The following is a 14,498-nucleotide window of genomic DNA, read 5'->3' on the forward strand; positions in this document are numbered from 1 at the left end:
TTTGATGTTTGTCAAAAAGGGAGAGTGATATAGTACTAAAGGAATGATAGGAGTGATACAGTATTGGGGAAGTGATATAGTATTCAAAGTATCAAATAGAAGGAGCATAGTATACAGGGGGAGTATACCAAGCAGAGCAAGCAAAGTATCCAAGAGCAGTAAACAGAACAGTAAGCAAAGAACGAGAACAGATCACCAACCATGCAAAATCAGAGTTGTGTATAGTATATCGATAAGGGGAGTATATCTGGATATATTATTTCATTGACTATTGTATATACTGTTAGTATAGTCAAATTTTGCAAGTATATAGATTATTGAGTTATAACTTTGAAAGTAGTTTTTGTCAAACATCTCAACTAATGTAAAAAGGGGAGATTGTTACCACTTAACAAGTTGCCATTAGTTTTATGTCAAAGTTATTCTATATACTCTAGTCAGTTACTACTACCGAGATATTCAGTCGATATGCACAATCTAGTCAGTTACAAAAGAAAGTAGTCTCAGAGCGTAGTTTACACCGAGCTGTCTACCGAGTATCATTTCATGTCTACCGAGCAGCAAAGATGACACACCGAGTTGATATACACCGAGTGAAACGTGTTACTAGATTCATTGAACCTGGACATATATATGAAAACGTGTTACAAGATCGAGGCACATAGAACTGTTATCACATTGGAAATTGCACTTAAAGATTGTGTATGATTTTGAGGTCATCTAACCAATAAAATATTTTGCATGGTTATTCATTCGATAAAACATGTTTGAAAGATCGAAGCAATGAAAGGATCACTGTCATAAGAGATCTATTTATACAACATGGATTAAGATCAGAAATATACATGTAGCATGATAGAAAGGAAGATATAGAGATATATGAAGCAAGACATGTGAAAGCACCAAGTGTTATGACTATTACAGAGACACAGAGTTCATCGAGAAGGATTTTAGAGAACAGTCAAAGAACAGAGTAAACAGAAGGGTTTACCGAGTTACTATATGGGTTACCGAGGTATGCTATAAGCAAGGTAATCTATTCTGAGCACATAGAATCTACTATAACATTTTAGATGTAAAGTTGCAGATATTTGTAATGATTTATTGTAATATTTTGAAGTTGTAAGAGAAACCTTTAATAGGGTAAAAGACTCTAATCAAGTCTATAAATTGTAAAGCCTCTAACCAGGTGCAACATTTAGAATAAGTGTTGTAAAATCCTTTAGCAAGGTAGATCTAATGGATCTTGTTACTCCTAACAGGGTAAGCTATCAAAAATAGCTAAACATGTAGCTCTAATCGAGCACTCTTTATTATTGCAGTAGTGAAGTTGTGGGTGCCATACCCACCGCAGTTTTTCTCTCTAACCAAGAGTTTCTACGTAACCAAAATATGTGTTATGGAGTGAATCATGTATGATTATTATCTATTTGTTTTAGCTTTATATTATGTTACTGCAATATTCGGTTTATATAACATTAAAGTTATTATTGAAGAAAAGTTTTGAAGTACTGATTCACCCCTCCCCTCTCAGTACATTAGCTTTCCATATTGGGCCTAACAGCTACAAGTGAAGAAAAGATCAACAACATGTCTGATCAAGATTTTGGGGTATGTATGCTTGTTTGTGAATTGCAGGACTTCTTGCAACTAGTTTTTGTTTTGCCCTTCATTTTCCAACTCTGTATTTTGTTTTAGAGCCATGAAAATAAGCCCTCTTTATTTAGGGAGGGAAGATACTTTAACCAATTTGTAAATAGTTTTGTTTAACAGTTTCAAGATTGATTGGTTAAAGTAGGGTATTATAGGTTTCTTTCCTCCAAGTGCTTTGGCACATTGTATTTAGTTTTTAGTTATCTCCCTTCTAAGAAGTGCATGTCCACACTCGGCTCTTTAATCATAGTAAAAAAAGATGTTTTTCAAGTTACAGGGGCATAAAGTATCTAATTTTGTTCAGGTCTTGACTCTACGCCCAATGGATATACACAAGGACATCTGGTCTTTCCCTAAGTAGGCTTAGGGCCCCCTACGAGTCGTCAAAATGTTGACCTTTTTCTATCAACTTAGCTGCAAATCCGATTTGAGAAATTCAAATTTTTTTTGCATAACCTACGTGTTATGCACACTGTGTTGGCAGCAAGCAATTGGGGTCTTTTCATATATTCGGGTTCCCAGTTCTATTTTTTATTTGACCGGGTCAGCCGGTCAACTCACTTAAGTTCACCAGTTGGAGGGTCCTAAGTTCTATTGGAATCCAAGAACACTGAGAGGGGGGGTGAATCAATGTTCTACCAATGAGATCAATTTTAACCTTATTAACAAAGTAATTCAGTAATCGGTGACCATAAGAGAATATAATAATAAGTAGAAATGATGTCACCACAAGAACATAAACCATAACACAAAGATTTATATGTTGAAAACCTCAAAGAGGAAAAACCACAGTGGGATTTGTGACCCTCAATATCTATCCACTGGCCAAAAAAAAAAATATTACAATAGGGGCATGCACATGTAGGAAGGCCAACATCCTAGAGCACATTGCTCATCAAAAAAGGAGCCTCACTTACTACAAACACCAAATACTAGTTTACAAACAAAATTATGATCTCAAAGAATGCATCTGCTATGCTGGATGAGTTCTGGTTCAAGCACTATTTGTACTAGTTTTCATTGTGTCCTCCTTTACTGGTAACTTACTTCGCATCCCAAACCTCTAAACCAATAACCAAGACTGACTACAGAATATTATATTTGCATTCAGTCGATCAACATTGCTCGCACAATACCACACCACTATATATTCCTCTCTCTCTCTCTCTCTCTCTCTCTATATATATATATATATATATATATATATCCAAAATAACCTAACCGGACTGACTTAAATACCCTTCCCAATCATAAATATAAATGCCTTATGACAGCTTACAAAGATATTACAATTTATTTACATGTCAGCCTAGACAAAAATAAATACATTAAACTTTGTGACTGATGCCACTGATTGTTGCCGTGTAAACCTGGTGGATCAATCTCCTATATCGGCCTCATATACCGGTTCCTAGTTTGTTAGTTTACCTTGTCTATCGGTTGACTTGAATGCCGATTCCCGAATCATGAATACTGGTGAGTACCGGTTAATTGTCCAACCCAAAATGATGTGTGTCGCCATCAATGACAACACAACTAAACCAGATGAGTGTCAATTGACAACAAGTTCATGGTGGGGCCTCTTTTTTGGCAAGATGTGGACCCCGTCTCATCGACATGGCCTTTTCGGACAAGGTTTTAGACCAACAAGGTGCATATTCCGGTCTTGCCGATATGGCCTCCTCTTGGCGAACTCCAAGGTCTTTTGACATAGCTTTCGGAAATCATGCGAGGGTTATTTTGTCTGGGCGAAAGGTGATGTCTTGGTGAAATGTGGGGGGCCTCCCCGCTATCCTGCAACAGGTTAATGGAAATCACAGAGACCATGCGGGGTAAGAGCAACAAAGAACAAAGGGCTCTCCTACCACCCCACAACGGTTTTCAAGGAATTAGTTTGTTTGTGCAGGGTAGAAAACACATGTCGCAAGTGATGCTCCCCGCCATCCCGCAAGGCATAGCCAGTCAATTCAAGGGTGTCGCAGGGTAAATTGTGGGTTGGTCAGATAGTCATCTCGCCACCCTGCATCATTTTTCAAGAGTGTGGTGCATTGTGCGGGGTAACCAAAGCAAAGACAATACAGTCTCCCCGCCACCCCACAATAATTTTTAAAAGGGTTGGTGTGACCTTGCAGGGCAAGTAAAACATCTCTTCCCTACCATCCTGCAAGAGATTTTGATGCAAAGATAAGGCCTTGTGGGGTAACATAACAAGGAATATAGGTGCTCCCCGCCATCTTGCGGTGAATTTTCAAGGTTCCAAGGGAGCTCACGGGGAAACAATGAAGTGGATGTGGACCTGGCCCGCCACGTCAGATATATGTGACCATCAAATTTTCACTTAAGAGGTAGATCAACGATGATGTTTTAAAGCTCAATTGAGCCCTTTGGGGCGCTATGTGGAGAGATCTCATGCATCCATCTTCACATGAATCTCTCAGATCAACAACTAATTTTCAAACTTGCAAGGGTCATTGGGCATTCAAACTCTTTTGCATGTGGTGGTTGTCGACTCGATGGTTGAGACAATCTTTTGTGCTCGGTCAGTGCCCCAAATCCAATCAGAATTCAATGCAGCCATTGGATTTCAATGTCATAACTCCAAAGGTGACTCCTGCAGATGATTCCAGACACTATCCCATGCCTATTCATTTTTGGATGAATACTTTTACTCGGCAAATGTACTCAGACCCATTCTGCATAGAGTTCTCTCCCTGATTTGCAAGGATTTCACTTTTCCAGCGACAAGATATTTTCAGAGTTGTCCTTGCATGCCATCAGATCCTTGATCTGATCTTCTTCTCTACTCTGATATTTTGTAACCTAACCCCAGGTGTGTTAGGTTTTATCAATTGTATTCTGACCTAAGTTATGCTTGATCTTAAAAGGCAATTTTGTTGCCCTTTATGGGGATCTTCTCTCATTTTCTCTTGCAGAATTCATGTTCTTCTACATTTGTAAATTCTGCCTTACCTCTATATGAATAAAGCTAGCTATCTTGCCTACTTTAGTTTGGATAACTTGTGTAAAGTTTTACCTTTTTATCTAAATGTGTGCTTATCTATTTTCTAAGTATAGGTGGTTGTGTTAATCCCTCTTAGAACTTCATATGTGAGCTATGTGCAGCTCCTTTTGATTTTCATAACAATTCTGACCTTCACTCATGCTTTAGGAAACTAATTAGGATAGAAATTTGTGCATATTCTTGGTTGATTTTCATTGATATCTTGTGCAGCTATAGGCAGGAAGATCATCTTCCATCTAGGTGCAAACCTCCATTTTCCCTTTCATCTATTCTCTCTCTCCCCTTTCCCTATCAAAGCATAGATTATAATTTACCAGTGTTGGGTTGGTCCAACACCTGCAATCAAATTGAAGAGGAAGTCGACCTTCTCCAGAGATTCAACCTCACTTTTTCAAGTCCCACACTTGGGAGGTTGTTTCCATGTTGCACAAGGTTTATGATCAAGGTTGTTCATCAAGCGGGTTCAACTTTTGTGACAACAAAACCTACTAGGTGTGATCAAGAAGTTTCTAGACAAGAACCTAGAAGATTGGCACACACAATTGAAATTTTGTCCTTGGGTAGATAAAACCTATGCTAAGAGTTACCAAGGAACTTCTCCTTATCATTTGGTATATGGACAAGACCTAGTTTCCCTGTACAATTGAAAATACCAACCTTGCAATTCATGAAGAGTATTTAGAGGGTGAAGATAGAGTTCAAACACGATTGTCTGAGTTGTTACATCTTTAAGAAAAGAGAGATGAAGCCTTTGTCAAATTTTCAAAGCATTAGGGATTCGTCAAATGTTTATTTCATAGGCAAGAAAAGGTCAAGTCCTTTAGGAAATTTGACCTAGTCTTATGTTGTGACAAGTCTCATGAAAGAAGGGGTGATCATGATAAGCTTGATAAGCTTTGGATGGGTTTGTATCAAATTTTTTAAATTTTAGGAGAGAATGCATATAAGTTGAAAATGTTAACTAGAGAGGATATCCCATTGCCCCTCGATGGTAAATTTCTCAAGCATTACTTCTAGCCATAAGTTCCATATAGGAATTATTTTTGTACATAGTTAAGGTAGTGTTGTCCCCAATTTGGAAAATTTGGGGTAACCCTACGAGTTTTTAGTTCATTTCTATTTAAAAAAGCTATATGCATTATTTTGAGGTGATTTTGTCACCATGTGTGTGATTGTCTCACCTTTTAAGTTTTAGATGTTAATTGAGTCTATACACCCGATTTACACCATTTTGGCCATTAATTGTAAATCGAGTTCATAGACCTGATTACACCTTCCCTTTATGATTTTCCCTTTGCACTAAGGTGTAAATCGGGTTCATGAACTTGAAATGCACCTTGACCTAGCCATAATTGTAAATTGGGTTCATGAACCCAATTTACACCTATTTATTGCACTCCATGTCAAATTTATGTCTCCTTTGTCGATTTTATTTAGGAATCTTATATTTCATTTGTAGTATTTTTGGCCTACATATTTTCTTGTTGGTATCGTTTTCTCAGTGGTGAATTCATGGAGCATTCTTCTGCTCCGAAGTTGTAGGGTTTTCTCCATTTTTATCGGTGATTTCCTTTGCTTTTCTTGTTAGTCTTTTCATGGTTTTTCTTTTTGTGCCCTAGTTGGGTTTTTTGGTTTATGATTTGCATCTATATCTTCCATGTTGTGGTCGGGTTTGCAAACCTAAACCATATTGTTTTATTTATGCAGCATGATTTGGATGTTGAGTTCTATATCTTATTGTCATTCTTTTTATTTGCTTTACCCTTGGTGGTATTTGGGTTGGTGAATTTGAATCACACCAATCTTGGGTGGTATTCCGGTTCATCAACTTGAATACCACAAAGGAAAAGATGAAGACCTACCACTAATAGGATGAAATGCAAGGATGCCACTAATTACATAACTAACACTAGTGGGGTATGAAATCAACATAACATTAGCAGGATAGAGAAAAAAATGTTGTTGTAAAAGGGAGATAGAACACTAGTGGAAATATAAAAGGAATGGGCATGATTGATAGGTGTTGTGCTAAAATATGTATGAAGAATATTAGAAGTGAGATGGGTACAAAAGTAGGAGAATGATTTAAAGTAAGAAAGGAATATGCACTATAAAAATAACTATAAAAATAATCTTAGCCTCAATGCTTTGAAGTATTTGTGAAACAAATGGTGCATAAAGTTAAAAATTATAAAGATAATCAAAAAAATTGCGTTAGAGTCACCAATGGACTTAATCTCTAGGATCATGTGCAAAACCAAAAATATACCTTCCACAAGAGAGAAATGAGATCAAAATATATTTTTATTATGAATAAAATGGATTACAATGAATTAGACACTACATCACAAAGTGTACATATGATGCCTTGCTTATATATTCAAGGTTGATAGGTAGGATTACAAAATAATATGCTGTGTCTTAATTTTATAAAATGAGACAACTAATAAGATAATTATTAAATCTCCTAGGACTCAATAATTAAATGCCAAAAAAAAAGATAATATTTAACTTACAACTAAGATTTCTAGAAATATTTCTAGGACCTAATTAAACTTAATATGTGAATAGGACCTACTAGTAAACTAGTTAGGTAAAATAAATTATTCTCACTAACAACCCCCTTAAGTGTAATTGAGGGAGTAGTAGACATATGAAAATGATGCAAAACATGAAAATAATTATGGGTCTTGACAACTCTAGGTCATGTTAGGTATCTATTTACAATGTAATCTCTCATAAACAATGAAAAGGAGAAAACCCAATGGTACAAAACTCTTCCCCAAAAGAGAGAAAATATAAAAACAAGAATAAAAGTGGTGAAAAAGTGACAAATGGAGGAAAAAATCATACTCCCAAGGAGGTCATGTTGGGTACCCATTTACAATGCAATCTATCACAAATGGAGAAAAGGGGTAAACCTAGTGGGACAAAACTTCTCTTCAAAAGAGAGAAAAGATACAAATATAAACAAGTGATGAAAGAATGATGAATGTAGGACCCAATGATAACCCCCATGGAATAAATCCATTAGAAACATACATTGAATTATCTCTCCATATGAAGGAAAAAGGGAGACTATGTACCCCCCCACAATCTGTAATGACTTGCTACAAAGAAACACTAGAAGCTCTTGATGGAGAAAACTCTAGAAACTCTCAATGGTACAAATTCTAGAAAATCTTAATGAAGAAATCTTTGGAATATGATGTAGTAATAGATGATAAATGGAAAAGAAACATTGGAAAATCTTGATTTAACCCTAGAATATAATAAAGAAACAAAGTATAGATGATTTTGTCATTAAGAAACATTAAAAAATCTTCATGGAGCAACCTTAGAATCAAATTGAAGCAATAGAAGATGGATATATGATGTAGGTTTTAGATGAAGTAATTTGATCAAAATAACGCATTCCCAAATGCCAACATGTTCGAGTAATCATCCAAGATACTAATATGGAAAGAGTTGAATAAAATTTATTCTAGACTAAATTTGAAAAAAGTGCATGGATGGCTTGAAATAGATCCTAAATACCTTTCTAACGTTATAAAAATCATGAAAATTGAATATTGTGGAAAAACCTTATGAGCTTGGGAGTCAAAAATGAAGATCTAACTTCAAAAACTAATTAATGACACCAAACAAATGGAAACATAATTTGATCAACTATAAAGTACAAATTTTTGACAATATCTTGTTTTCAAGAAATAAATATCATGGCAAAAAGTTATAATGATTTTTTTTAAATGCCTAATTAGGGTATTAGGGGGCCAAATTTTTGCCCTTGGATAATTATCTCCTAGGCACCCATATGACCACCAACTTATCGCTAGTTTTAAAAAAAATCCCTATCACCTCCTTCCACCAACGAAGCAAAATGTTGCTTGATTATGGACACAACAGGTTATATTGTTACTACACACTACATCACAAAATATGCATATGGTCTCTTGCTTATATAAGCAAGGTTGATAAGTAGGATTAGACAATATTTTGACACGTGCCTCATCCTATAGGATGAGACAACTAACAAGATAATCGTTAAATGACCCAGGACTCAAGAATTAAATGCCAAAAGATGATACAAGATCTAATTAACAACTAATATTTCTAGAAATATTCAAAGGACCTTAGTAAACTTAACATGTGTCTACGGACATGTAGTGTTGTGGTTAGAACACTTCATTGGTGAAGTGGCCACCAAGGTTCAAACCCCTACTAGGCCATTGTGCTCGTAGGCCTTGTGTCTATGCTAGGTCGTTGTGCTCGCGGGTTTGAACAAGTGAAGTGTGGGGATGAGGTCCCCATTTGTAACCTCGTCGGCTCATAGCTTTGGGTCAAAAGCGTATCATGTAGAATCAAAGGGCATGTCACGCCATTGTCGTTGATTACATTAAAAAATTTACCAGGAATTAATTTTTTTTAAAAAATAAGTAAACTTAACATGTGAATAGTAAATATTCATGAACTAGTTAGGTAAAGTACCTTATTCATAAAAAAAATGTAAATGATGTAAAACAAGTAAGCTCTTGAAAATTCATTTGTGTAGTAATAGAAATCCCTTCATTGGCAACATGTGCCTCATCATCAAAATTATTATGTTAGGGATATCTACAATTGTAAAGCAATATATAATAAAATAATTGTAAAACTAAAAATAAAAATAACACCAAACATAGAGACGTAGATATATGTGGTTCATCCAATATGAACTACATCCAAGAGAAACAGCCAGTCCTTCCTTTTTATTTATCCAACAAAATGAAAAGTTATGAGCTACAACAAATCTGCTACAACTTTCCCTTCTCTCTATCACAATCTCCACACATAGTACAATACAATATTGAATCATTATTCAGTTCCCTCACAAAATAGGGTTTCCTTCTAAGATAAAATAAACCAATATAACCTCTATTAATATATTTGTGGCCTAATTTTGAACTATCTAAATTTACCATGTAAAAAAATATTTTATAATTTAAATGAAAGGATCATCTAGAGCTAGGATGCAACCACTATTGAACACACTGCATGACTGAGAGGGGGTGAGTCAATCCAAATCAATTCTTTTGAGATCTATATAACTATTAATCTTCTATTATAATTACAAAACATGAAAGAACAAAGCACATTCAACACAAGAACACCAAATTTACGTGGAAAATCATATAAGGGAAAAACCATGGTGAGAATCATACTCATAATATAATAAAGTTGATTACAAGGTTCTAGGTTCACTACTAAGGAGAAATATGCACCTAATGGACTTGAAATGACAAGGCACATAACCTTAGGGAAAGATACAAAAAGACTTGTAGAACTAAGATGCACTATCTCCAGGGAAGATACAAAATTTTACCAATAGACTCACTATCCACCTCCAAACAAAAGAAATAAATGAAGTTGAAATGAGTAGAATCTCCTTATCATGAAATTGACCTTTAACCTTGGTGTAAGGAAACCAATATCATGGCAAGCATATCTAATCACAATAAATCTCTCTGATCATTATCACTTTGAAGATATTGTAGAGTCCTAAATTGTACTCGCCTACAATTTTGTCCTCACTTGGACCTCACTTTGGTGCTTTGGCTTCTGAGGCCTAACTGGAACTGTTGACTTTGTGCACACAACCTATCAAACCTACTTTTTCACCACCTTCACAGTCTCCCCCCTTACTCGGAGCCCTGATTTTCTCAAAAGGGCCCATTTTGGAGCCTCATAACAGTCACATAATTTGGGTATAGACCTAGATCTCATGTCAGACTACTCTAGAAAATTTATTTTATTTTAGGTCTGACATGTATAAAAGGAGGTCTACCCCTCTCATTTTAAAACTAATGAATTGAAATCAAGATCTACACTATCAAATTCAAGTGAGCAAGCAATCAGTCTTTCATTAAGCATTAGAGTAGAAGTGAATTCAAGTTTCAAATATTGATGATGACATCCATGATCTATGTTTTATGAAGAAAACATACATGAAACCCTAATTCATTTGCGAAGGGCAAACAAAAATTTTAAAGGTATATCATTAGTGTTTCAATTATTTTTAGCCTTTCCCTCAAAAGGAAAGTATTCTACTACAATCTTTCAAATTACATTTATCAATTCAATTTCATGGTTAATTCCAAAACATGGGTTTGACCTAAGTCAAACCCTTATTCCCAACATATTTTCCTTTCTCTCTATGTGTAGAAACAGGCATTGATCTATACTCGAGAGGATCGACAAAGTTCATAGTGACGAACAAGTTCAGCTTTTGACGATGGAAAATTTGAAGGACCATGGTGAATTGATACTACCTAGTCTCAAAAAATCAGGTTGAACTTCTAAGAACATATTCCAAGCAACTTATTATGCCCAGATCCAGGTTAGTGGATCGATGGGACATATATAGCTTATTGTTTCTATCCAAATACTTCAATTATCACCTATTTTTCCCTAATCATCAACAATCGGATCAAATTTAATTTTAGAAGGAGAAAGGCCCTACCCAAAGAGCCAAAATCTAATCGGAATCTTAGTCTTTTGAAGCTAGATCTATTAGATTCCTTCTCCTTCCAAATGTGTTGGTTAATTAGGTCATTTAGTGGTTTTATTATCTTAATTTAACCCTAAACCCTAATTTTCCACTATTACAGATATTAACATCAAGGCACTTCTCAACTGAATTTCACACATCACCAATACAAAATAAGCTTGAATATTATTCTCATCCACTTCATAATGATTCATGCTCATTACATCCCTCAACACATTGTTGGGTAAATATTTTGTCACTAGCGTACCAATGACAAAATATATGATTCACACACAACTATGTTGAGAAATTAATCTTTCCTCTCATCAAGGGGAGGTTCCCTTTGAAATTTCTTCTCTAATTAACAAGAAATTAAAATCTGTGGGTTAGTTTCAGGCATATAACTCTCTTTTTTCAGAGTCTATATATTTTCCATCCACTTTGTTACAATTTCCCTATCACCTTTGATACTTAAAGAAATGAACGAATTAATCCAACAAACTTTACCAAATTTCACAAGCAAGAAGCACAAAGTCTTTCTTGAATGTAACACTAACCTAAACTAATTATCACAACTAGTAAGAAATCCAACTTGCAGCTCAAAGAATTCAAGTGTGATTCCACAATCCTCAAAACTACAAGCAACAGTAGCAATACAAAGCTTACCACTAATCACTTAACAATAGAAAATTTCCCAAATTTTCAAGGAGCACAAAGTCTACTTTCATAATTCAAGAGCCCTTTTACCCACATAACAATACCTCCAATATCAAGGAATGAAAGAACATATATAAGTAATGAACATAAGAACATTAATTCATAGAAACAATTTTTGACACAACACAAAGTTTAAGATCAAATAAAATTGTTTTCTTTATTTGCTTGATCAAATCTTCACAACAAAAGCTCAAAGTCTTAGTTGAGGCAAAAATTCGGCAGAGTTTTGCTTAGCATCATTAAAGATAAAAATATACAAATGAGGGTCCTCCTTATATATGAAAAGAGTGGAGAAAGATATGGGCATAGCTGACTAATTCAACTGCACAGTCCCACTTGACTACAACTACAACAGAAAGAAACTATACAGTGCGAGAAAACTTGTAGCATCTAACAATGCAACTACATGAAAAGAAAATGTCAAAAGGGAACACTCTATTCATCTTTCTCCTCCTTGTTTGATTTGTGGAATTCTTTGAACTTAGTCAGGAAGGCCTCCATCTCTGCTTTGTCCAACATATTTCTTTTTTCCATCTTTCAGCATGGATGCAAGGACTTCAAAACTGACATGGATCTCCAGTAACTTGTCGAATGCACTTAGTTAGAAATCTTGTCTCATGCAATGATCCATTAAGGAAAGAAACTCCTATGTGATGGCATCATTGGTAATGAGATTCTAATTGTCATCATATAGACAACAAGGAAGGTCAGCAATTCAGGCAGAAATGAGATTAATCTCATCATCACCTTCCTTCCTTTCTCGATCCAACTCCGCAATCATCAATCTTATTGTCTCTTTCTTATGAGACAATAGTGACAAGATTTGGATATATTTTTCTCTTGTGGAAATCACTTTATTTTCAATGAGGACGTCTATTCTGAAGTCCTCCATTTTGCTCCAAAGGGTTGTACTCTTCTCAATATTTTCAATTTCTTGAGATAATGAAGTCTTGATACTTTGCATGTGACTTTGGATTACTTCAAAATCAGCCAATAACCCAATTGTTGAACTAAGAAGATGAGACCCTTTTGATTTCAACCGTGCAATCCAATCGTCCACCACTCGACCCTTGGTTCCCACCTGTTCAACTTTCTTAAGAGCTTCAGTGTCCATTGAGGAACCTATGGTCTAAATCTCCTAGGAAGATTGTGTAACTTTAAGAAGAACATTGGTCAATTGCTTGCACTTCTATTTTAATTCATTCTTCTCATCCTTCTCTTGATCAAACCTCTATAACAAAGAGTTAAAAGTCATTTGAGAATCCAGCTTAACACTCTCATGTGTCTCTAATCCCATCCCTATAGTTTGCATGGTATATTCTTCAGGTTTTATATTATCTTTACTCTTATCTGATGATGGTACCATGACCTCAACATATTTCCTTTTAGTAGCCGGATGATAGGGAGATACTCAAAAATTGGCTCAAATTGTGTGTTTGTAATCAATTTGGCTTGCAAGTTCCCTCAAAGGTGATTGTTGAAGGCTTTTTCACTTATTTAGGTACTTTTCCTTGATTTATTTCATTCTCTATTCTTCAAACCAACCCTGAGGTCTTCCTACCATGTTAGTTCTTGTTTTCATTCAAACTTGCTCTCAAGTCTCACAAAGGTGAAACTTTGCTTCTTAGCTCCAAACACCAAGATCACACACCAAGAGTTGCAGGAGGTTTATAACATGATATAACATCCTCTTAGGCTTAATTCAACTTGGTTTTATGGTCTTTCAATTTGTCTTCTTACCCGATTTGAGGAAAAGCTCAAAACAGGGCTACAAGAAAAGAGCCCCAATTAGCCCTCTGAAACTGCTAAAATGCTCATAACTCCACAAACTGCCAAAACACCTCATGAAACCTTTGTATTTAAGGATACCCTTTATGGATATATTTCAATTTTTTTCTATGAGGAGGTTTGACAAGGCCGTAAAATGATTGTCCTATATATGTGCCTAAAAATAAGGGTTTTTAAGGGTTTCAAGTCTTCTAACACCCCAACACCATTCCAAACACTTCTTTAGACCACAAAATCTCTTGAGAATGTGTGTACCATAATTATGAAGCCTTAAAAATTCCTTCCCTACAAGAATAAAGACAAACACTTGATGTGCAACCAAGTTTCAAGAGGAAAAGTGCTAAAAAACCATTGTATTTCACTACTTTGGCTACTCAAAATGCATTTCTCAACTAATTATTCATTAGAAATCTCTTCCATATTGCTTAAAATCTCTAATAAAACTTCACTCCACCTTGGGAAACCAAAATAAGGTTCATTTGGTGAGGGTTTGTAGAGCAACTTTGTTTTCACCATGAAAGTTCACTAGTCGGGCTATAGGAGCTCACCTAGTTAGCAACAAAAACCACTTTCTTTGCCATTGCCAATAAAAAAAAGCTTGTATGTACAAGAATTATATTTACAAAAACTTTACTCTTGGAGGCCATGGAGAAAGAGCCAAAGGAAATCAAGTTGCTTCCATTATTGAAGCCAAACCCTTACTCAACCGAGAACAGGGTAAAACAAAATAATTTTACTACAATGCTAAAACTTCACACCAGCACACAAACCTAGGTGAAAAATCTTCAACAC

Source organism: Cryptomeria japonica, chromosome 1 (assembly GCF_030272615.1).
Source record: "Cryptomeria japonica chromosome 1, Sugi_1.0, whole genome shotgun sequence".
NCBI lineage: Eukaryota > Viridiplantae > Streptophyta > Pinopsida > Cupressales > Cupressaceae > Cryptomeria > Cryptomeria japonica.